Source organism: Adiantum capillus-veneris, chromosome 29, assembly GCF_014529385.1.
Source record: "Adiantum capillus-veneris isolate H3 chromosome 29, ASM1452938v2, whole genome shotgun sequence".
Lineage (NCBI taxonomy): Eukaryota > Viridiplantae > Streptophyta > Polypodiopsida > Polypodiales > Pteridaceae > Adiantum > Adiantum capillus-veneris.
In genome coordinates, this window is record NC_140959.1 from 89224157 (window position 1) to 89241393 (window position 17237).

Here is a 17237-nt window from a genome sequence, read left to right on the forward strand (position 1 = left end):
CTTGGCGATCACCGTGTAAGTGCGATGTAGCATGGATGGATTCAAGTTTCTCTTGTAGGAGCGAGTGTTGTGGCAATGGAGGGAGGATGTTCAGAATAGTGTGAGTTGGCATGGGTAGTTGGTTGCACTCTGGAGGAAGCGGAGAAGGATATATTCCCGTATTGGACAAGGTCAGTTGCTAGGCGGTTTCGGTGTTGTATGGGCGAGATGGTCAGCGTTCGGAACTGCAGGGAATTTTGGATATTATACTAGGATGCACCGAGTTTCTATAGGGGAAGATTGAGATGATACTGTGGAGGATTTGGATGGCACAAAGGATTATCTAAGTGATAGATGGGAAGAAGAAGTAGCGAATGAAGAGCAGGATATATTTCTGCGACTGTTTGCGGTTGCAGTTATTCAACATGCATTAGTGGCGAGAAGGAGATTGATTTTTGATCCGTTGGGAAGTGCCAGTGCAGAAAATCCTGTACAAACATGTGGATCTAGAACTATGGCGGCGGCTAGGCAAGATATGCGCGTCAAATTCTAGACCTTTTCGAGAAAGTGAAAGAAGATCCCAATTTCCACATATCTCAATACGAGAAAAGATGGCAGGCCAAAGGATTTGCCGGAGTGTACGATGCCCAAGCTAAGATGCGCCAGTTTGAGGCTACTTTGGATGGGAAGGCTATGCAGTGGTTCAGCAATTTTTCCATTTTGCTGATTATGATGGTTTTAAAGCAGCATTTTTTAAGAGGTTTAGAAAGGAAAAGACTCCACATGATGTGTTGACCAAGCTTAGGGAAGTGAAACAAAGGAAAATGTTTGTTGAGGATTATGCACAAAAGTTTAACCAATATGTGAGAAGGTTGGCTGCTCAAGAAAGGCCAACTGATGAAATGCTTGTTGGATATCTTTTGAATGGATTAAGGAAGGAATTGAAGAATGTTGTTGCTGGAGTTGATGTTGTAGGTGGATTACAAGCATTAGTGGAAACAGTTCAAAGAGCAGAGAAAAGGTTTGGGGTCTCTCATGGGAAAGCAACCAAGAGGTCATCTAAAGAAAAGAAGAAAAGTAGGTCAAAGAAAAAGAAGAGGTCAGATAATTCGGATTCGGACAACGATTCGGATTCGAAAACTGACACTGATTCAGATACGCAAACAGATTCTGATAGTGAAGAGTATTCCAGTGAGGATTCGGATTCACAAGAAGATGAGGATAAGAAGAAGAAAAGCAAGAAGAAGTCGAAGAAAAAGTCTAAAGAGAAAGAGGATAGAGTGAAAAAATTGGTAGCAAAGAAATTGAAGAAGTTGGGAGTGCAAAAATCTGTGGAATCAAAAACCGGCATTGGACAAAGGAATGTTGGTTTAATCCGAATTTCAGGGGTGTCGTACCAGAAAGGATTCAGCAGAAGTTATAGCAGCAAGGACCTCAAACTAATGGGGTGTTTCAAGAGACAAGAGGAAGGCAGAGGATGTTCAATAATCAAGGATGGCAAAGGCAACAACCGTATTCAGGGTGGAGACCACAGTTTAATCAAGGGGGACCACCATTTAGAGGAAATTTCAATTCGGGAGGAGGACCGAGATTTGGAGGATGGCAGAATTCAAGACCCCCATGGAGGGGAAATTGGGATCAGCAGCAGCGGTGGCATAATTGGCAGCCACAACCACAAGGATGGAATCATCCGGTTTGGAATTATCAAGGGGGGAATCAGCAAGAGCCAAGAGGACCAGTGCCACAGTTGTCAGCACCACCAGCACAGTCAACTGAAGCAAACAAAGAGCCTGGAAGCAGTTTGATAGTAGTAGAATCGTTTCAAGATCAAGGAGTGAATGAAGTCGCTATGGATTGTCAGTCGGAATGTGATTGTTCTAAATGTTTTCAAGAGGAAGTAGATGTATTAGTGACAACAAGGTCCAAAGCAATGTTGAAACCTCCACTGGATTGGGAGGAGCAGAAGGAGATTCGAGATGAAGTAGCTAAAGATTTGATGAAAAAGGATCAACAGTAGAGCAAACTTAAATCGAAGGAGAAAGGAGTAAAAAAGGAGGAGAAGGAAAGAGAAAGGATGGATGCTTTGTTTGAAGAGTTAACTAATTCCTCTATACATTTTACCTTGGATCAATTATTGTCATTAGTTCCAATTTTTAGAGATAGACTATATACAGTGATGAGGAGGACAAAGACTGTTCCGAGTATAAAGGAGGTGCAACAGACAGCTCATAGTTGTCAGATTAGCCCGGAAGATGTGGATTTTTCAGTACGAACACTGTCGTTGGAATTTAATAACCGCAAATTTTTCGATGTTCTATTGGATGTGGATCAGGGGTCAACATACTTTCGGAATTGGAATTTCTAAGGATGCAAGATGTCAGGTTGGAACTAGCTCCATTTCAAGTGCGTATGGCTGATCAGAGCAGAGTTCAACTAGTGGGGATGTTAAGGAGGCAAGGCATTATCATTCATGGATTGCAGTTTATGGTAAACTTTGTAGGCATCAGGATGAAGGATGCAAAAAATACCTATTGTATGTTGTTGGGGAGGCCATGGTCTCCCCATGGTTTCGCACGGCTAAGCTGAAACAGGATTGGGGAAAGAATGAAGTGACGGTTAAGAAAGGAAGGAGAGAAGTTACATTACCAATGGGGCCAAAGAAGGAATTGTCAGAAGAGACGAAGCCAATGTTGGCACAAGCAATTAACATGTCTGGAGGATTGGAGGATGATGAAGAAGCATATTTCCTAGCAGCAAATCCAATAATTATTCCGTTATTTGAGGTAGATGTGGAGAGGATCATTGACAAATATGTAGAAAAATAAAATAGTTTGGGAATTGATCAGTTGTAAGGGAATACAGATGGTGTGGAACAGGAAAATCTAGAAGAGAATAAAATCTGAGAGGAAACTATGATCGAGGATTCAGAATTGGAGCCAAAGGAGGAAATTCAGAGAGCGGAAGCTCTGTATGATAAGATGATAAAGAAAGTTTCTCGAGTAAACGAGGATGATTTACAGGATCTGAATTTGGGGACGGAGGATCATCCAAAGATGGTAAGAGTTAGTGTTCATTTGGAAGAAGGCTTCAAGGAGGACTTGAAGGAATTATTTTTGGAGTATATTGATGTCTTTGCACGGGATTATTCTGATTTGAAAGGCAGGGATCCTCAAGTGTATAAGCATCATATAAATTTGAAAGATGTTGTTCTAGTGATTCAGCAAAGATACAGGATGAATTCAAATTATGCCAAGCAGGTGAAGGAGGAATTGGACAAATTGTTGAATGCAGGGTTTGTAGTGCGAGTGGATCAGGTGGAATGGTTGTCACCAATTGTAGTGGTACCCAAGAAGTCGGGGAAGTTAAGGGTTTGTGTGGATTACAGAAAATTGAATGCAGCAACAGTTGTAGATCCATTTACATTGCCTTTTATTGATTTAGTTCTAGATGATGTAGCTGGACATGAGATGTACACTTTTCTTGAAGTATTTTCAGGGTATAATCAAATACCGATGGCTGAGGAGGATATTGAGAAAATTGCTTCTATCACAGAATGGGGAGATTTTGCATATACAGTGATGAGCTTTGGATTGAAGAATGGACCACCATCGTTTTCAAAGGCAGCTTTTAAAACCTTTGAGCCACATTTGACAGATTTTATGAGGATTTTTATGGATGATTTTTCAGTTTTTGGGGAAAAAGTCAGGCATCTGGAATATTTGAGGAAGTGTTTTGAAAGATGTAGAATATTTCAAATGGCACTTAATCCCCAAAAGTGTGCAATAGCAGTCCAGAAGGGAAAATTGTTGGGACATATCATCTCTCAAGAAGGAATGTCGATCGATGGGGACAAGATCAGTGCCATTCAGAAAGTTGTAGCTCCGGAAAATTTGAAGGCAGTGATGCGGTTTGTTGGACAGATCAAATGGAATGGTAGGTATTTACGGTATTTGGCGGATGTGAGCGCACCACTTAGTCATTTGACTAAGAAGGAAGTGGAATTTGTTTGGGGAGAAGCTCAAGAGAAGGATTTTCAGATTATCAAAAAGATGTTGGTAGTTTCACCTATACTTCAACCACCAAATTGGGAATTTCCATTTCATGTGTATGTTGATGCTTCCGACATGGCAGTAGGAGCTGTTTTAATGCAGGAGAAGATTAAGAGATGGTTCACACCGGTTTATTATGCTAGTAGAATGTTGAGAGCACCGGAGAAGAATTACACAGTTACGAAAAGGGAAGCTTTGGGAATGATTTTTCCTTTGGAAAAATTCCAACATTATCTGTTAGGGAACAAAGTGGTTTTTCATGTGGATCATCAGGCTTTATTGTTTTTGGTAAAGAAGCCAAAACTGGAAGGCAGATTAGCAAGGTGGATGCTCATGTTGCAAGAATTTGATTACATAGTTGTTCATACTCCCGGAACTCAGCATGCAGTGGCAGATTACCTCAGCAGATTGGAACATAAGGAGGAAGTACCAAGAGTATCGGATAAATTGCATGATGCGGATTTGTTCCGAGTGGAAGGACAGTGTTTTGACAATTGGTATGATCAGATGGTTCAATTTCTGACAGATGGAGTTTTATCTTCGACAATGTCTCCAGATCAGAGGAAGAAGTTTTCATTGAGGAGAAGATCATTTCTAATTATAGCTGGAGCATTATATAGAAGAGGAGCGGATCAAACTATATGACGATGTGTTCCGGATGAAGAGAAAAAAGCAGTGTTGTAGGAGGCACATTGGGGATTAGCTGGAGGACATTTCTCAGGGGAAATTACAGGTCGAAAAATTTTACAAGCTGGACTTTGGTGGCCTTGTTATTAAAGGATGCACATAGTTTTGCCAAGGAATGTGTTCAATGTCAGAAGATGGGGCAGCCTACACAAGGGGATAGGATGCAGGATCATCCAGTATTGCCATTAGAACCATTTTAGAAGTGGGGAATGGATTTTGTAGGCCCAATAAAACCATAGACAAGTTCCAGATACATTCTTGTTGCAACAGATTATGCTACCAAATGGGTGGAAGCAGTGGCTTTGAGAGATAATAAAGCAGCAAGTGTAGCAAGGTTTTTATATAAAAACATTATGACAAGATTTGGATGTCTTATTGAGTTGGTGTCGGATCAGGGAACACATTTTTTGAATTCTGTGATTCAGGAGTTGACTTCCAGACATATGATTTTGCATAAGAAATCTACCCCATATCATCCTCAAGCAAATGGGTAGGAAGAAAGCTCTAATAAAGTTTTGGTGAGAATTTTGAAGAAGATTGTGGCGGAAAACAAATCAGATTGGGATGACAAGTTGGATTCAGCACTATGGGCTTTTTGGACAGCTTTTAAGGTTGCGACTGGAATGACACCTTTCAAATTGGTCTTTGGGATAGAAGTTGTGGTGCCAATGGAATATGTAATTCCAAGTTTGAGGTTGTTAGTTCAGCATAAGTTAAGTCCGGAGGAATCAATTCCTTATAGACAGAAGGAACTGCTTAAATTGGAAGAGGATAGAATTCAGAGTGCCTATTTGGTGGAAATTGGGCAGAAGAGAAGACAAGCATGGATGTCTAGGCAGGTGAAATTCAAAATTTTTCAGAAAGGGGATTGGGTGATGTTATACAATTCTAAATTGGGACCACATCCAGGTAAGTTGAAGCTAAGATATTTGGGACCTTATCAGATTGAATCAGAACAGGGTCAAGGAACATTTTTGTTGAAAGATGTTTTTGGAACAAAGATTTTGAAACCAGTGAATGGATTCAGATTGAAATTCTTTTATGGAAAAGTGCCTGAGGTTCCCAAGTGGATGGTTAATAGGGCTGAGGATATTGGCAGTAAATTGTTGACAGTTGGTGTTCTAGGAGTTGCAGTGGAATGTTCAAAGGCAGAATTGGCAATTTGTTCTAGCAATTCAAAACTTGTCAAGGGATTTGGGATTCGGAATTCCGATTGTGGAATGGAAGTCAAAAATCAGACTGTCGGATTTGAAGTCTCGAAAGTGGAAAGCTGGAGAAGTGGAATTGAACAAAAGGGTACAAATGTACTAATAAGTGGGGGTACTCATTTTAAGGCAGAAAATTTGCTTAGTGCTGCTGTGACTCACTTAAGGAAGAATAATTTTTTGGCGAATCCTGCATGGCGTGCCTGAATCAAGGAGAATTTTCATCATCATAAGAGTAAGGTGGTGATAGGAGTTGAGGATCACATCCAAGTGTGTGAAGGTCGCAGTTTAGTGAGTGTTAAGTTGGGTGAGAAGGGCGACATGTTTTCTGAGAATATTAAGGGCAAGCTAATGGCGGATATGCAAGAGGATGCGTCAGAAGCGATGCCGAATACCAGGTCGATGAAGACGGCGATGGAGGAGTTGTTCAAAGCGCGGCAAAAGGAAGAGCCAATCGAGGTGGAAAGCAATGAGGATAAATCTCTAAGTGATCAGGGCAACATGGAGATGGCGGTGGCATCGTTTGACCCTAATGAAGCGGAAACCTAGGTATGGCTCAAGCGTATAGGTATTTATGAATTTGCATGTCTACCTTGGGATACATGGGCAGAAAATGAATTCGTTGAGCAGTAGTGGAATATGATAAAGGAAAGTTATGGAATGATTACAGCAGATGTGCGCTTGACACCAAAGTTGGTGTCCAAAGTCTTCAAGGTTCCCTGTCTAACTGTGCCGGCTAAGATGAGGAAGCTGACTGATTCCTAGATGAAAGGGGAATTCGGAAATCCAGTAGGCACGAAGGCATACTACATGGTGAAGAATGCGGGTGGAAACAGAGCTTCAAATTTGTTTTGGTATTTGGAAAAAGTGTGTATCCTCCAGAAGACTGCCTACATGTCCAAGGAGGCTCTTGCTCCTTTGTTTCAGGCGGAGAGAGGCATTAAGGTGGATTGGGCATCAGTTCTGTATGATCGGATGCAGTTAACTGGAAAAAGAGACCGACGCCAGACACCAGCAGTGGGCAGAGTAGCACCTTACTTGGCTGCAATTTTTGACTATGTTCTGAAGGTTTCGATAGTAGCAACAGGTTTGAAGACACCAGTGGTAGATGTGGCTAAAGAAGAGGGAATAGCATATGGAAGTAAGAGAAGGAAATTTTTGTTGGGATCTCCAACAATTGAAAAAGGTAAATCACCTTTCAAAGTGTCTTGGAAGGGTTTGGAAGAATCGGAATCAAAGCCGAACAGTTTCACAATGGAATCAGAATCAAAGAAATCGGAGTCCAAGGGCAAGAAGGTAACGTTGTTCATGAAAGGAATGGGTGGAGGTGTTGAGAAGACTGCTCTGGAAAGTTTCAAAGTGAAAGCGGGGAGCAGTGACAGTTATGAGAATAAGGGAATTTTTTATGTGGAAGAGGCATCTAACTATTTGACTCAATTGAATAAGTTTATGCAGAATCAAGATGCAGCTCTGAGGGTGATGGAAGCTGAGAAAATGGAGCATAAATGCAGTGCTACCCCGGAGTGGGAAATGCAGAAAGTTCGGATGCAGTTGTTTCAGGAGAGATCAGATAAAGAAAGACTGCAGGAGGAAGTTAGACGGATTACAAGAGAGGCTTTGGCAAGAAATGCTGAAGTTCTGAGTGTAGCTGAGGATTTTACTATGTGGGCAGACGGACCAAAAGCTACAGTGGATGACCAATTCAAAGAACTAGGAGATAAAGTGGCTGAGTTGACTACTGAGAATATTTTCTTGATTAATAGATTGACTTCGTTGATAGATATGGAGAAAGCCGCATTGCAGAACCAGGGAATGACAGGTATTTTGGTTGCAGATTCCGATGCGGATATTCTGAAGCAGGAAGTGCTGGAGTATAAACAAGAGATGTGGAATAAAGCTATAAGTCTTTGGAGGGAACACATGGAGGTGTCGACGGACAGATTCAAAAATTGGTTTCAGCTTGCTGGCAGGAAAAGAAAGTGTTAGGAGGGAGAATGAGGAATTGAAGGTGGAAAATGAGAAATTAGTGGCAGAGATGCAGGAGTTGAAGGAAAAAATTAAGGAGATTGAAGTGAATGCATGAGCAGTGAGTAAGTGGACAGCAGAGCTGAGCAGTGATATTTTGGGACCAGATCGGATTGTAGCAGGAGGAGCGGAATCAGAAGTGGAAAAGCAGGTGGAATCAGAGGGGGAAAAGCATGCAGATTCGGATGTTGCAGCAAAAAAGGTAGATACAGAAGGAGATGTTGGGGAGCAGGTTGTTTGATCAAGGGATTGTGGGTCCAGGTCAGCCTGTGGCTCTAGCCATCGGGCTCTGCCAGGTGTTAAGCCTAGGAATTTTGGGATGTTTACCTTAGTGGAAGTTGGAATGTGAACTTTTGTACTTTTGGGATTCCAAGGGGTGTTCTTGGGAAAGGGCGTTGCCCATTAGTCTTATCAAAATATGTAACTGTCGATCATGATCTTCTTGGGAATTTGAAGGCGGAAGTTATGGCGGATTTAGTCTGTTGTCAATTTTTGTGTTCTGTCCCAGTTCTAGTTCCATTCTGATTTCTGTGCTTTGTCTATTCCGAATGTCTATGCCTTAAACAGAAGAGCAGGAGACTGAAGAGCAAGAAAGGAAAACAAAAGCTGATCGAGACTTCAAAAAGAATCCATCAACCCCGCCATCAAGCCGCGAGTTAAATCCTGCACCATCACCACCTCCTCCTAGTCCTCCTCAACCTCGACAAACTGAGGAGTTGAATAAATCAGAGGAACAACAAGACTCCAAGGAACAAGAGGACAAAAAGAAAGAGAAAAAGGAAAAATTTGAACCAAAGCTTGAGAAGGAAGATCCGGAGGCAAAAAATTATGGAATATTCTTGGATCTGTGGATACACCCGAGAGGACGCAGCCCATACGGCGTTTCAATTATCAACACCTAAACCAGAAAAATCTATGATGAGCCCTCGTTTGGTAGAGCTAAAGGAGAATGCAAAAGATACCATGGATTTGCAACCACAAGAGGAAGAGTGGGAAGAAGTTATACAGAGACAGCAAGGATTGAGAGCCAAATCAATGGCCCAAGAAATGGAGTATGAAGGGCTGAGGTTGAGTGAAGAAAAGGTGAAAGTTGAAGTGGAAACACTTCAGAATCAAAACCAGGAGCAGATGCATGGCCAAGCACAGATGCAAGCTAAATTAGAAGCAGCACTGCAGAAATGTCAAGAGTTAGAAAATCAAAGCCGGGAAATCAATTAGAAGCTACTAAACTCTGAAGAAGAATATCAAAAGGTCAGCAATGCTCTTTCTAAAGCTGAGAAAGAAAGGGATGAGCTAACCCTACAGTTGATGGAAGAGTCAAAACAGGTGGAGAGCTTGAAAGAGGCTAAGGACAAGGTTGAGATATCACATGAAGCTAGCCAAGATGAGGTAATTGAACTCAAGGATCAAATCAAAGTAAAAGAGCAAACAATTCATAGGTTGAGAGCATCTCTAGGCAGAGCAAGGGCTCCAGCTGCAACTATCACTAGCCAAGATAGAGGTAATTGAACTCAAGGATCAAATCAAAGTAAAAGAGAAAACAATTCATAGGTTGAGAGCATCTCCAGGCAGAGCAAGGGCTCCAGCTGCAACTATCACTAGCCAAGATAGAGATGCGTTTGAAGAACAAATGATAGAACTTCAAAAAGATCTGAGGCTTGAAAAGAGGCAGAGAGTGATGTTGGCAGAGGGATCAATGGTGATACAAAGTAGATTGGAAGATGAGAGAAAATCATTGAAAGAAGAATTGATGAAGCTTCAGAAAAGACTAAAAGATAATACACAGACACTGCAGAGAGAGAAGGATGAGGTAAAACAGAAGCTAGAAGAAGCTGATAGAGTCAATACAGAACTCAATGACCTATTAGTATCTGTGACAGAACAAGCTCAGATAGCAAAAGACAATTTACAGAAGCAGTTGGAAGAACTTCCAAGCCAAACAAGTGAAGAACATCAACCAAGTCATGGGCCGGCCGCTATGGAAGGAATTGATATAGAGAATGTGTCAGATCCGGTGGACACAACAATACAAGAGGACATTCTTGAGGGATCATTACAAGAGCCCCGGGATCTGACACAAGAAGAAGAAGAAAATTTACAAAAAGCAATAGAAGCAGCCATAAAGGACACCGCAAAGGAAGCAATGCAGTGGGAGCAGAGGATATTGAAGTCAATGACCATTTAGAAGTTAGATGCAAATGTCATTTGACATGAATGGCTACAACCCTCTCTCCCCTATCCTCTTCTAAAATACGAGGCTGCTACAATCAACAAGAGGATTAAAGAGGAGCCCATAGTGCCACTGTACAATGAAGATTTCACCAAACCAGAAGGGGTTAAACTCATTGTAGACTCTCAACCAAGATGGAGGAAGGCATGGCTCACTAAATACCCACAGTATTTGGTACATTTGGTAGAGGTGCCTAAAATAATCAGAGACGACCTCAGCTTTTGCCCTCTACCAAGGATGCGGACATGGAAGGAGCATGAATTGCTAAAGAGAAGCCACCCCACATGGCTCAACTACCCGAAGCTGCCAGGCTTGAAGGTAGGCGAGAGAATGAGCAAGCAATACATGGTGAAAACCCTAATGGGTGCCATTAAATTGTTCACTGGCTCGCGTGACCTCTCTTGCATTATTCTCAGGAAGATATGTAAAACACTTCTGGCACTCTTTGAGGTCTTCAAACCTGGACAAGCCATAGACAGCATATTCTTCTTCCAAGATACTTATAGGTGTGCTTATGAACTGTCTGCTCAACCTTCCCATGAGGTGATACATGCCCTCTACCAAAGAATAATGTTCTTGCCCTCATACCACCTCCAGGCCTTTGAAGAAGCCTTCTACACCGGCTTCTTCACCATCGACACGCATATATTTGGCCCTACATTAGTGGCCCAGCATGCAGGATTTGAGTTTTTTTTGAAGATGCGCGACAGCCTCCACTGAAGCAGCAGCTCTACTATCATGTCGGGGACGACATGAACTAGTAGGGGGGGAGTGTTAACTGAAGACTTGCGGCTACACTCAACTGAAGACTGGAAGAATGTGAAAAGAAAGATATCCTATGTAGTCATTCTCTGATTAAGAAAACCTTTAATTCCATTTGTAAATACTTGGGGCTTGTAGAAGTTTCCAATTTTGTATATTATTGTTTCCATTAGACTGAGTAGGATTTTACTTTGGAACATGAGGTATTGTATTTGGAAGGTATATATACCAAATTTTGACCTTAATGAAAAAACCCTTTGTTCAGTTTTATGAAGTGTCTGTGAGGAGCGTATTCTGTGTACGAGAGAGAGTGAGAGTTTATCTTGACGCTACGCGTACATTGGTGGTCGGAATCGCCTGTGGAGAAGTGCATCGTGTAGCCCCCGGAGAGAGCTACACGCCAACACCTACATTGTGTGTGTACGGTCCGGCTTTGCGAGATTGAACCACGAGCTATTTCTAGTGATTCGGTAAGAAAACGGTGTCTGTCTCATTTCACCATATCCACGCGTCCGTATTGAGTAGAGCTACACATTAGGCACCTTAGTTTTCAGAAACGATGACCTGCAAAAACCTGTCAAACATCCTACGTGATTCTGCACTGGGTGTTTTTGGGTTGGGTTTTGGGTCACAGACCTTAGGAAGAGTCTCCTATTGGTGTTAATAGGATATCCCTCGAGTTTCGTAGCGTTTCGAGAACGTCTAATGGGTATTTGGCTCATGGAAGCGTTGTAGGAAATCTCCTTCTAGGCACTTTTGTAGGCTGTAACTTAGACATTGGGTAGAGACCTCTGTAGGAAGTAGTCAATAGCCGATCAAGTGTAGGTTGACACCCTATGCTTGCTTCCACGCGCCTACGGGTCGAGCTTCGTCCTTAGCTAACAATTCTTGTTAGGTGAGTTCTCGTTGTGCTGACGTCCGTCGCGGCGTATCTGCCAACATCAAGTTTAGTGAGGACCATACTTATATTGATGGAGGTTCTTGATTGGGTGGTCGTTGGGTAGCACCTTTCTTTTTGTGGTTCCCTATCTTTTATATTTCTCTATGTAGATGATCCTTCTGGGATTTGATCTTGGGATTGCTTATCATCCATTATTCAAGCAAAGACTTGAAGCTCTGTAGGATCATCAATCTATTGTTGAATATTTCCACTGATTGGATTGATCCATGCTTTCTTTATGGCCTCAAGATTAAATGGCTTGATTTGTTCAATATCCAATTTCTTAGAAGGGTCAGCTTCTTCAGATATTTTTTATTCTGAATCAAAATCTGCATAGTCAACACAAAACCTTCTCCAGTCTCTATACCATGATGTTCTATGTACTACTACATTGGTATTATTCCATTGGCTTTATCTTTATTAGTTTGAAGTCTGAGAGGGTATTCTAGATTCAAAATAGTCTCTTCTTTTCTGTAGGTGTAATGGATAGAGGAGTTTACCTTTTCTGCAAAAGTAAGAAATGGTAGATCTTTTGTAGGAATACCATCAATACTGATTTCTCGAGATTCCAAGATATTTTATCACTGTGCTTCACTAAGTTTTTTTATTTCAATGAAGACATTATCTTTCGCTTGAGACTCTTTACCTTTACTAGCTAAAGAGCTTGGACATGTTTGATTTGTTAAAGAAATTGGACGTGATTCTCCTATGAGAGGAGTTTTACCAATTACCATGATATTTTCCTTGGTGATAGGATACCTTTATTGCGAGTTTGGCATTTTTTGGCCACTGGTAGTTCTGTAGGGTTAGCCCTTTGTAACTTTGTAACTTCTTTATTAGGTGTTTAATTGATCCTTTTTTTTGCTTAGACAGAGTTGATGCTTTTTGAGCTTTTCGTATCTTTTGTTGATTGTACTTTTGGCTTATTGAGAAAAGCTAATAATTCCTTAAGCCTTTGAATTTATTTAGAGATGAAAGAATTACCTTTTGGTTTCTACTGGTGTAGTTGTACCTATTGTTGGTGAAGTCATGCTTGTTGTAGATGATGCAAATAAGCCAATTGTAGGTGCAACTATTGCAATTGAGGGCTGGTTTGTAGACAATATTTTGCCTTACTTCACCCCACCATAAAGGGTGAAAAGTATGCTCTTTAACTTGAAGATCGACCTCCCATTTGAGTAGCACTTCTTGTTTCGCAAGAAGTTCTTCTCTTTGTTTAAGCTTTTTTTTCTTTTAAAGGAATTCATCATAAGAGAGGAATGGGTTTCTTGGATGTTGATGCCATGGTAGAGAGATCTTCATAATTTGAATCTGATGAAGAAAAAGATCCTCTTCCTAGCAATAGATCATAGATAGATTGGGCTTTGACTTTTCCACTTACCAGATTACTAAAATAAAACTTCCATCAAAGAAAGGTTTACTCTCTTTGACTCTTTTTATCTTCATTTTTATTAGCCAAGGCTGATTTTACCATTCTTTTTTATGCTTTTGCATTAGCCTGTTCTATTTCTTTTAGAGCCGCTTTTAGTTGCCTGTGAAAGATTAATTTTTGAGAGCAGTATCTCTTACCTAATTTGGCAGACATCGAAGTAGAGCTGGAATCTCTTGCTTTAGATTCTTTAATCCTATATTTTTGTGAAGAATGCTTGTCTTTAGAAGACTTTTTCCATCTGTAAGGGTTGAAGGTTATTGACATGAAATCTTCTATAGTCGTATTGAGCGCTATAGGAAAATCTTGAATCCTGAGTCTAAGCTTGAAGAGTCTTCAATTGTCGTAGAGGCTTCGCTTTTGAATTGGGTAATACTGAATTCAAAGGCTGAGATTTCAATGGAGGAAAGCTCTAAATATCTATTACCATTTTCCAGAATTATATTCTTGAATGCCACTGATTTTTTTCTTTTTAGGGCATTGAGAAGCCCAATGACCTATTTTTCCAACCTATAAAGCATTTGTTATCATTTTTAGAAGAAATGGACTTACGTTGCATGAAAAGGTGATATTTAGGTTTTGTTTTAAACTTCTTCTCCTTGGGTTCTTTCTTTTTGTCCTTGCAGGCACATTTCTTCTTTGAATCAGCACAACCAAAATATTTGCTATAATAGTTCTCCTTGCAGAATTTCTTTGAAGGTTTATACTTTTTCAATTCTTGTTGTGCTTGCTTCTAGATGCAGAGTTCCTGTATTACTATTTGGAGAGATTGACTTCCAAAATGGTATTTACCTACTTTATAGATTATTTTTTTGCAATAAATACAAAATCCCAAATTGAAGAGAAATTACACATCTGTGCTTCATGAAAAGCTTGAAAGCTAGGTTTGATTGATCTTCTTGATGTCCATTGAATTCCTTGTAGATTCCTTCAATTAATACAAGCATTGGAAATATATAATCAGGAAATTGTAAGATGGAATTTTTAGCTTCTTGAGGAAGAATTTCCCACCATGACTTTTGAATGCTAGTGAATCCATTGATTGCTGCTTCCACAGCAGTTTGTTGCCTCATTCTTCCAAACATCATTTTTTGATAGATCCAATTGTGCATATATTCTAAAACAATATGATATCAGCTTGAATGATATCACCTACTTTTCTAACCCCTTGCACAAATTGGGTAGTTGATGGAATGGGTGGAGCACTAGTAGAGGCTTCTCCCATGGGCTCATCCTTTTCCATATATAGAGGTACTTCAGAGATATACACCTTTGAGTTATCTGGTACTAAAGAAATTAATACATGTGAATCATCAATGTCACTTCCACTGGTGTCTTATTCTATGCCAAAATTATAGTCATAAGAAGGAGATGCAAATTGAGCTGGGATATATTCTTCTTAGAGGCCATTATAAATTGTTTCTTCATAGAAATAATCAAATTGATTTAGGTTTCTATGAAATATAGCTTCATAGTTTTTAATACCTAACGTGCATTCTTCATTGGTTATATCCTATCTAGGATCCTATGAGTCTTCTTTCCAAATATAATGAATTGTAGTAAATGATACACCTATTGGGACTTTGGAGGGGTTTTTGCCTATGTCGATAAGGTTGTTGCACTTTTGTGACAATGAGCAATACTTTATAAATCTTCCTCGTCTTGAGCTCAAAATTAAGCATAACATTTGAGAATAGACAATTTTCAGAGTGACCAAGAGTTTCATGCATGGATGGTTTGGTGAATGAAAAGCTTGGTATACTAGGAGATGAGGAAGGAACAATAAGATTTGTATGCAAAGAATGATAAGCTTGTGGTTGTTGCATACTATTAACCAACTTTTTTGAGGTATCATAATTAAAGAAATCTAGATTAGTAATACAAAAGTTGGTGGAAAGAATTCTAATCGAAGAACTCTACAAGTAAATTCTAATCTAAAACTTATGAGTTCTAACTTATCTATGTTAAGAACTCTATTTTCTAACTCTAATTCAAGAGTTTTGTTTATGAGTTCTAATTGGGGAATTCTATTTAGGACTTTTAATCTAAAAATTGTATTTACTAAGTCTGATTTAAGGATTCTAATAACAAATTCTAAGAATTCTATAATATCTTGACAACAAAATTGAACAAAATGATTACCTCCCTAGATGGCTTTCATTTTGTCATATTGGAGGATCTCGATGAGTTTAATGAAATGCATTAGGGTATCAAAAGAGATAGATGTAATAGATTTATAATCAAAAGATATAGTAGACTCATGAGGGTTAAGAAAACAATTATTTTGAAGGACTTATTCAGATTTAAATTGTGGTATTTGCCATTGAGCTAAGGGTTCAGCTTCTTCTATTGCTAATGAGAGATTTACAAGAGACTTGGTCACTTTAGACAAAGATCTATTCAAAAATTCCATTGAAACTTATCTGAATAAACACCAAAAGATGGGGATTTATAGTAGCTACATTACACATGACTTTATGCGGGACTTTACACAGGAACTTACCAAGGACTTTACACATGTGGCTTAGTGGCTTTCCTTCTCGCCTTAACAACAACAACTAGCAAAGTTGTACCTTGCTACCTTGCTATCCCGTTACTGCAGCCTTGCCTTGCATTTTACAATCAAGTGAACAACAACTACACTACTGGATAAATAATTTGTAAAGTTATAAATCCTCACTAGTCACTTAGACCAAGTAGGCTTCAATCGAAAGCTTGTTGAACTTTAGCTAGTACACAATTGAAGTATTATACCACATGGGACAAGAAACATAAACAAAGAGAGCGTTCGTTGTAGGCTAACTTAATTCACAGGCTCTGATAAAAAGAAACGTACACAAAGAATTTGTAGGAAAAATTAGTGTATTTATATTAACATAGGTGCAAGGTAAATACACAGAGTGTGCAGTGGATCAAAATACAAAAGGGGAAAGCTTATATTAGTGAAGCTTTGTACAATGTTTAAGGCTAAGCTTATTGTGAGTAATGCAGATAGGTATAACATCCTAAGGAGATGCATTCACAAAGACTCAAGGAGATGTATTTACAATGAGGTGTGGCCTCCTTTATGTAGGAAAAGCTGTCTTGAGGCTCAAGGTAGCGCCTTGGTGAGTAAAGTAGTGGATGTCACTTTACATGAGTGGGCATGACTTTGTGCTAGTGGGTGTCCCTATCCAAAGTGGTTTACTGCTTTACAAAGTGGATAGGTCAAAAGGCACAGAGAGCTAGAGGGTAAGGATTGGTAGGTGGAGAATCTTATCGCACACGCTTTTTTCTAGACATTGAGTGCTAGCACAGCCGTGTGGATTATGACATACATGATGCAATCAAGGCACAAACCTTGACTCTATTTTGTGGTTGACATGTATTCATCCTCAACAAAAAAATATTTTGGAATGATCAACGACATTGGGGATCTTCTTTCCTCCTTGGGATTATCCTCTCCTTTACTGCTCCTTTATTGATGTTACAGGGAGATTTTTTCTCCATGTGTGGGGTTTTTAAAGGTGTTTCCTGCGTCTTGCTTTTCATTTCAAAGATAGTGTTTGCAACAACCTTTCTCACAGGAGTCCTCATATTAATAGCCCTTGCAAAAATAACACAAGAAGAAGAGAGAGAAGCAATACAAAAAACGTAACTATGGAGCAAGAAGATGATAGTCTCTCCTCACATGCACAAACTTGTAGCCCACTCACAACTACGTGAATCTACTGTGCAGTTCAAATTCTCTCCATTACTAGTCAATAGTCCTTTTTCACACCAATGGGAGCGATCTTTTCATTTCAAACTTAACTCATCAATAAATTTATTTCTATTAAAATCTCATTCAAATAACCCATTGAAATAGTGCTGAAACACCAAATAGATAAATTAGAAAAATGACATTTTTTTGAACCACCAAAGCATACTTTTAGCCTAAAACATATTGATC

At 39.8% G+C, this 17237-nt stretch overlaps 1 pseudogene; it reads left to right on the forward strand.

Annotated features, from left to right (window-relative positions):
- The first annotated feature begins 1421 nt into the window (after positions 1-1421).
- Positions 1422-2344, forward strand: LOC147419557 (uncharacterized; annotated as a pseudogene).
- Positions 2345-17237: the final 14893 nt, after the last annotated feature.